The sequence below is a fragment of the Mus pahari genome, chromosome 1 (genome assembly GCF_900095145.1).
Source record: "Mus pahari chromosome 1, PAHARI_EIJ_v1.1, whole genome shotgun sequence".
In the NCBI taxonomy this organism is placed as follows: Eukaryota; Metazoa; Chordata; class Mammalia; order Rodentia; family Muridae; genus Mus; species Mus pahari.
The window spans coordinates 77,679,345-77,688,372 of NC_034590.1; the positions used below are offsets into that span (position 1 = coordinate 77,679,345).

General features: G+C 35.3%; 1 pseudogene; it reads right to left on the reverse strand.

Moving 5' to 3' along the window:
• Positions 1-1,326: 1,326 nt before the first annotated feature.
• On the reverse strand, positions 1,327-2,268 carry LOC110328176 (annotated as a pseudogene).
• Between the last annotated feature and the right edge of the window lie 6,760 nt (positions 2,269-9,028).

Here is a 9,028-nt window from a genome sequence, read left to right on the forward strand (position 1 = left end):
TCAGTTTATTACTTCTATCATGTAGGTTTCTGAAATTAAAAAGGCAAATTATCAGAATTAGTGTGTTCACTTTTCCAACTGAGCCTCTGCTACTTTATCTTAACAACACTCATGCTGTAAGCCATATATACATCGCTCCTGGTAGTTTGTTTCTAGTCTTTATCACTTGACAAGCATGTCAATATGCCTGGTAAAAGTATAAGACAAGTCTACTACACAAGACCTTAGATCATTAGTTATGCCAACCCCAAATTCTTGAACATTAAGGATTGCCTCCTCCTAAAAACTGAATTCATATTTCTGAGCCTGGAATATTCAAGTGTTTTCTCTATTTTATATAATATATTAGCTAGGAATGAATTATTAAGGAATAACAGTTAATGACCAGCAAGAAACATATCTGTGAAGACTTCAAGCTCTTTCTTGGCATGCTTGAGGGTAGTCTAAGAAGAAGATAGGAAAACAAAAACAAAAACAAAAACAAAACCAGTAGTGTCTCCCATGACATCTTAAAATTATTTTTTGAGCCGGGCAGTGGTGGCACACGCTTTTAATGCCAGCACTTGGGAGGCAGAGGTAGGCGGATTTCTGAGTTCGAGGCCAGCCTGGTCTACAGAATGAGTTCCAAGACAGCTAGGCTACTCAGAGAAACCCTGTCTCAAAAAAATTATTTATTGAAATATTATATCTGATTGGAGTTGTTTTACAGGTGGTTACAGAATAACCATTAAGTCATTCATTCCAGTGGAGGTAAATGACTATACAGAAACCTTTACAAAGAAACCCCTTTTCTTCCATACACATCATCTTGGTAATAGATACGAATTCATGATAATTTCATCTTTGTGTATGAACTCAAACCAGGCAAAATCTTAGTATGAAGATGGAAGGTGGGCATGAAGTCCACCACTATTTGAAGTAATTGACAATTTATATCTGAGATGAGAGTCAATAATCTTTAAGGGTTTGTCCGTTGGTAGGATAACCACGCTCCAGTTGATGCCTACACACCAAAGTATATACAGACAACACACTATTATCAGATGTAAAAGAAGATGGAGTTGGGGTAGGGAGTTACAATACTTGAAGGAATTGAGGAAAAAGAGTGACAATGATGCAAACACATTGTATAAACTTCTCAAAGACAGATTTGAAAACACAAAGTAGTAATTTTAAAGAAACAAAATAACTATATATCCTGGGAGGAAAAAGGTAAGAGGGGCAAAAGAATAAGGAAAAAGCTAGTAACCAAATGTCAGATGGTAGTTATGTTGATTTTGCATAATGGCTCCTATTATATGAAGTTTGAAAAAACAAGAGATCACTCTAAGAGAATGTTTTTCTCTCAAGCTGTCTTCTCAGAGCACCCTTAATTTCATTATTCCTGAGACTGTAGATGAGGGGGTTCAACATGGGAATTACCACCATATAGAACACAGACACTACCTTGTTCTCGTCAGTGGAGTAGCCGGACTTGGGCATCACATAAATGAATATGACAGTTCCATAGAACAGAGTGACTGCAGTGAGGTGGGAAGCGCAGGTGGAAAAGGCCTTATGTTGACCCTCAGTGGAGCACATCTTCAGGATGGTGATGAAGATGTAGGTGTAGGAAATGGCTATGACCAACACTGTAATCATAGTAACTGTGCCAGCAGAAAATAAATTAACAAGTACAGAGACACTTACATCAGAACAGGAGAGCTCAAAGGAGCAAAATCACAGAAAAAAATTATTGATTATATTTGGTCCACAGAAGAGAAAATTAAAAAAGAAAAACATAATGAAGGAAGCATTAAGAAGACCTCCTATATAAGATCCCACAACCAACCTGATACAGATTTGTGTGGACATTTTGGTTGAACCAAAGAATGGTTTGCAGATTGCCATGAAGCGATCATAAGCCATGACAGTCAGAAGGAAGCATTCAGTTGCACCAAAGAAAGCAACTAAGCTGAGCTGTATACCACATCCAAGGTAGGAGCTGGTATTTTCTGTTACCAGGAAGTTGGCAAGCATATTGGGTGTGACAGAAGAAGAGGAGCTGATGTCAACAGAAGCCAAGTGGCTGAGAAAAAAGTACATGGGGTGATGGAGCTGAGGAGAGACTCTAATGAGAAGGATAGTGCTGAGGTTCCCAGACATAGTCACCAGGTAGATGCACAGGATGATGATGAAGAGAACAACTTGAAGGACTGGGTTGTCTGTTAAACCCAATAAAATGAACTCTGTTACTGCAGTGTGGTTCATATCTTCTAGGTAAGCCATGTGGTAGTTTAGCTGATGCAAGATCAAGGCTATAATTGAGACGGAATAGAAGTGATTTCTAAACAGTATGGTTCATTTAATTTAATACAGACATGTAGAGTATTACAAACTAATATATGATTCAAAAGTTAGACCACAAAGGGATTTCTTTGTTTATACATTCGTTCTATATAAGACCTTGAATATTGTTTAAGCAGAAATGCTAAAAATATGTTTAAAATAATATAAATCATTTATTTACATTTATAATAAAGCATACTTAATTGCTATTAAAACTGTAGATCTAAAATTATGAGACTTAGCCTGGTGAGATTACAATTTAGATGAAGATTCTTGCCATCAAGCCTAACACCTGACAAACAGAGTTTAATTGTTGGAACTCAGATGATTGAAGGAGAGAAACTACTCCTGAATATTGGCCTTTGACATCCATACATAAGGTATGTTTTCTACACCATTCTCTTCACACAAATGAATAGATAATCGTACAAAAATATGAGTTTTAATAACAATGGAGTTATTATAAATGCATAATGGATTAAAATCTAAGCACACATTAATGTCCAAATTTATGGAATGCTTACTAAATCATCAGCACAGGATCTAAAATTTTATGTTTTAATTTTTATGCCTATGAAACTTTAATTTATTTCTTTTATTTATTTACATTTTATGGAAGGAAGTAGTTTCCTTCCATATATGTATGCATACACATATATGTATATGAAGAAGAAACATTAATTGGGGTGGAGAGGTGGTTCAGTTGTTAAGAGTACTTTGATCTCTAGCATTCACAGTTTCTCATAGCAGTCTGTAGTTCAAGTTCTGGGGATTCAGTAAACTCTTCTGTGGTTCACAGACACCAGGTATGCCTTTAGTGCACATATATTCCCACATATATACAACACTCATACACAAAAATTAAAAACAACATAACTTAAAAAGGGCCACCAAAAAGAGAATAAGAAAACAAATCTTAGGCAGTTTGGACTTGTATATTCATTTTATTAACTGCATTATTAATAAAGATTAGCCATACACTTGATGCCACATACAAATTAAGTATAGACAACAGGTCTCATTTCAGGTTTCCAATGGCTAATACACAGAGAGATGCTCTGTTGGTGACATTTGTCATAAAATCTATCAATTCTTTAGATTAAGTCTTCATCAACTTTTACAAAGATGATAAATTTCTTTTCAGAATTGAGAAGTAGATTTGAGATCACACTAAATTTATAAATGGAACTTCATGTTTAAGCTCATTAACTATACTAATTAATTATAAATAAATCTTTGTCCTTAAAATAATTTGTTTATCAAATTCATCATGTAAAACATGAATAATATTATCATTTTTTATTGAAACACATCAAATCTTTTCTTAGTGTCACAGCACTTTTTAACCGGAGTGTGATATAATTAATTCACATAAACTTCAAAGGAGGATACTGCTCACTAAATATTCAAACTGAAAGAAGAGAAGTATCTAGGTTCTCCCAACAAGGGGCAGATTGACTAACATTGTTAACATTCTATATTTATATTTGTATCTGTACAGTGTGATGTCTGTGATGCTGAAACATTCAAAAACAATGCAAGTCTTTGCACAAGGTGTTCACCTACATAAAGAAACCAAAGCATTTAAAAGGTACTAATTTTTTTATTCTTTTGTCTGAATGCTACATATGTACATCTTTCAAGGTCATGTTGGTTTCTGCTCTTACCAATGGTTGGATAATAAGCAATCTTTGAAAACTGCAGTGTATTTGGGAAGAGTGAATGGAGGAGAAACTCTGATCGAGATGCACTGAATGAGGAAAAAAATCCATTTTCAATAAAGTTATCAAAGAAACAGCCATTCTGAATAATTTTCCTCTGTAAATATTAGTTCATTTTGTAACATTTGTTTATTTTCCTTCTGTTACATATTTGCTTGATTCCATTTGACTCCTTTCTATACCTTGCTTATAAATACAGTGCAATTTCAAAGAATAATGTATCTCCATTTACCAGCAAAGAATCTTACTCTTGAAATAAAAATTCAATTCAAAGAAAGAAGTTAAAATTTACTATGATTTTATAGCTGCAAATTTTTTTCATTGTCATTGTTTGTCACTGAGGATAAGTCCTTGAAGAGGGTCTGGATTCCAGTGTGAATTCAATGCATCAGTGATCATTACATCATTCACAATGAGTACTGAGCAGTTCATTTCACACACACACACACACACACACACACACACACACACACACACACACACACTCACACAATTAATATAATAGTTGATATTTTGATTCAGGTTAGTTCATGTTAGAAAATATTAAATGAAGTATAAAAGTGAACTATTTTGGCTCTTTTCATTTATGTACCCTGATTTTTCTTTTAGTATTTCATGGTTGATGTAACATATCCTCTTGAATAGGTGCTCTGGTAATTATAGGGAAAGATGAAATGCAAAGTTGAATAAATGTTTGAGTCTACCACAATTTTTATAGGCAAGAGTGTAAAATATAATTTTTTACCTAGAAAGTAATGAAAAAAAAGAGGTATTGATGTTTTCAAGATAAGAATTAACATTTAACAGTTCATACTTCAGACAATTGACAACTAGTAAATCTTTTTTTTTCTTTTTTTAACTTATTTTATTAGATATTTTCTTCATTTACATTTCAAATGCTATCCCGAATGTCCCCTATACCCTTCCCCTCCCCTGGTCCCCTGCCCATTCACTCATACTTCTTGACCTTGGCATTCCCCTGTATGGGGCATATAAAGCTTGCAAGACCAAGCTGCATTTCTTCCCAGCAATGGCTGACTAGGCCATCTTCTGCTATAAATGCAGCTAGAGACATGAGCTCTGGGGGTACTGATTAGTTCATATTGTTGTTTCACCTATAGGGTTGTAGACCCCTTCAGTTCCTTGGGTAATTTCTCTAACTCCTCCATTGGGGTCTTTGTGTTCTAGCCTATAGATGATGGTGGGCATCCACTTCTATATTTGCCAGGCATTGACATAGCATCACAGAGATAGCTATATCAGTGTCCTTTCAGCAAGATCTTGCTGGCATATGCAATAGTGTCTGCGTTTGGTAGCTGATTATGGGATGGACCCCCGGGTGGGACAATCTCTGGATCTTCCATCCTTTCGTCTTAGCTCCAAACTTTGTCTCTTCCACTTCTATCATGGGTATTTTATTCCCTATTTTAGGGAGGAATGAAGTATCCATGTGTTGCTCTTCCTTATTCCTATTCTTGATTTTCTTGTGTTTTGAAGACTGTATCTTAGCCATTCTGACTGGTGTGAGGTGAAATCTCAGGGTTGTTTGATTACATTTCCCTGATGATTAAGGATGGTGAACATTTTTTCAAGTGCTTCTCAGCCCTTCGGTACTCCTCAGTTGAGAATTCTTTGTTTAGCTCTGTACCCCATTTTTAAATGAGGTTATTTGAATTTTTGGAGTTCAGCTTCTTGAGCTCTTTGTATATATTGGATATTACTCCCCTATCAGATTTAGGATTGGTAAAAATNCTTTCCCAATCTGTTGGTGGCCTCTTTGCCTTATTGACAGTATCTTTAGCCTTACAGAAGCTTTGCAATTTTATGATGTCCCATTTGTTGATTGTTGATCTTACAGCACAGGACATTGCTGTTCTGTTAAGGAATTNTTCCCCTGTGCCCATTTCTTCAAGGCTTTCCCCCACTTTCTCCTCTATAGATATCAGTGTCTCTGGTTTTATGTGGAGTTCTTTGATCCACTTAGACTTGAGCTTTGTACAAGGAGTTAAGAATGGAGATTCGTATTCTTCTGCATGCTAACAGCCAGTTGTGTCAGCACCATTTGTTAAAAATGCTGTCTTTTTTTCCACTGGATGGTTTTAGCTCCTTTGTCAAAGATCAGGTAACCATAGGTATGTGGGTTCATTTCTGGGTCTTCAATTCTGTTCAAATTGATCTACCTGTCTGTCACTGCACCAGTACCATGCAATTTTTATCACAATTGTTCTGTAGTACAGCTTGAGGTCAGGCACGGTGATTGCCCTAGAGGTTCTATTATTGTTGAGAATAGTTTTGGTCATGTTCTGGAAAATAATTTCTAATATTTTGACAATATTGGTATTATGCGTGTGGTGCTAAGAATTCCTATTTTTAGAAACATCAAAGAAATAAATTGCTCACAAGATACAATAGAAGTACACAGAATTTTTCTAAAATTGAAACAAACTTATCTAAATTCCTATACCTTTACCTCTATAGCCATGAGATCACCTCAATTATTAAAGATGTCATAAAGGGCCTCCCTTAGGCATTGGTTGAACAGACTGATAAAAAGGAATGATTAATAGATAAGGAGGACTTTGAGTAATTTCTTGAGTTGGTTGAATAAGATATCCAAAAGTAATTTGTTGCTTGTGTCCCCAATCAAGACCCTTATGCGTAGGGCTAAGAAGGTACAGAGTCAATGATACAGACTCTGTGATTCAGGCAAGTAGCAAAAGCTGACTTATTTTTTAAGGAACTGGGCAAACCTTTATACCTCCCCTCCCAGCATCCCATTGGCTATCAAGTATTCAGATGTCACACTGTCTCTTTCTTATTGTCTTGCTCCATGACCTGATCCAACATAAGTGGTTTTTAGTCATGTTGATAGATTCTAGGTTCACTAGGGGAAGAAGTAACAGCAATGCATGCATCATTGCCATTAAGCCTGCTTGGCTAAGTCCCTCCTCCAGGAATCCTATTGATAACATGTCTTTCCAATGACCTACACCTCTATCTTCAACTCTTAAATTTATGTAAAGCAGGAGGTCATTTCTTGGTTAAGTTCTTGGATGACTTGGCATTAGTGGCCCATACCTTTTATCTAATCACTTAGAAGCAGAGGCAGGTATATCTCTGTTAGTTTGAGACTAATCTGCTCTATAAAGTCAGGACTGTCAGGGCTACACAGAGAAACTGTGTCTCAACATCAAAACATAAACTCAGATGGCAATAGTATTCACATTCATAGGATTTCATATTATTCAATATTTTCAAATATAGAGTCTACTCAAAGAGCACAGAACTTATATGAGGGATTTATATTCAGATCTGCAGAGACTGTTGATCAATGAAAGGATTATTCAAAGGAAAAACTAAGTAGTCTCGTTTTACTTAACTCGGTGTTTTTAATGAAGAAAATGTTCTTGTTTGTAAGATTATAAAGTTAACATATAAAGTATCATAGATATAATTGTAAATTTCCATAGTATACTGTATGTTTGCTACATAGAGTTCATAGGCCATGGGAGCCAGCAGAAATCACTTGGCTGACGCAAGTGTCACTACAGAATAGAGTTGGACAACATAGCCAGTCAGAGAGATGAATGTTTACATCCTGAGAAAGCCCTTCAGTATGATGAGTGTGACTGAAGAGAAATAACCAATGTCTTCAAAAGCCAAATGGTTGAGGAAAATTTAAATGGGGGCATGAAGCTGAGGGTATTGTTGACTAGCATGATTATGCTCATATTGCCCATTAAAGTGATAGACTAAATTATTTGAAACACAACAAATAAAATGGCATGGATTTTAGATCCCCTGCTAATCCCAGTATGCATTTTGAGGTCCCTTCTTTGTCAGTAATACTTGTTAAGTGTCCTTTAAACAATGTTGAAAATGTCAACAAGGGCACAGCTTTGTGGAAATACTTTAGCTAAAGGTTGAAAGCCTTATGTAAACAAAGTGTTTGTGGGCATCTTTACATGGTACCTTCTTTATTATTAAATTTAGTTTAAAATGTTTAGTTATTAGGCAATTCACACACAATCATAGGTGATAATATACTATAGAGATCCTATGTGCATTTTGTTGCGTTACTTCACATCTTAGTCCAAGGACACAACTAGTATAGTGACATAAAATAGAGGTACCAAACCACGGCCCATGTATACTAACATGAATATTGCTCAAGCTCTAGGTTATAACCACAGGGACCTCCCTCCCTTCATTCTTCTCTCATCTCTGATAACATATAATGTCTTCTCCATATTTTAGTTTTGTAATTTTACAATGATTGTTATAGCACTCTTCTGTGTATGTACTTAGTATTATTTGCTCTGAGCTCTGCACTGTCAACTATTCATGTGACAATTCCAATTTTCTTTAATTAATGTTTAAAGTGATGGTTTTTTACTTTTCACTTTTTACTTCTAGCATATGTCCTTATAACTGTACATTTGATTATCTTGTGACAGTATAGGACTGATTCATTTGTTTTTCAAAATATTAGTAAATTAAGCCATTTCTCGGGCCCCCATATTGAGATAGGAAGAATAGTGGAAAAGATACTAAAATGAAGAGACTCAACTTTAGGAAAGCTTACTTCATAGAGGATAATCTATGTTATAACTAGACTTTTTACTATTATTGAGAAAGTCTGAACCAATGAGATGGCTCACTAGGTAAAAATACTTGTTGCTAAAACAGGAAGACCTGATTTTACTCTCCTAAACTACAATGAAGCTTGCTGTGATAGTACACATCTGTATTTATAGTACTTCTATGAAGAGATGCAAACAGAGGCAGGAGAATCTTCTGGAAGTTTGATGACAGCTTACATGGAATATAAAGTGGTCCAGAAATAAATGAAGTTGTATCTCAAAACAAGTTTGTAGGGGATAACATAGTCATGGAATATTGTCTTCTGAAGTCTACACATACTCTTTAACACATAACATGTATACACATACAAACACACACACACACACACACACACA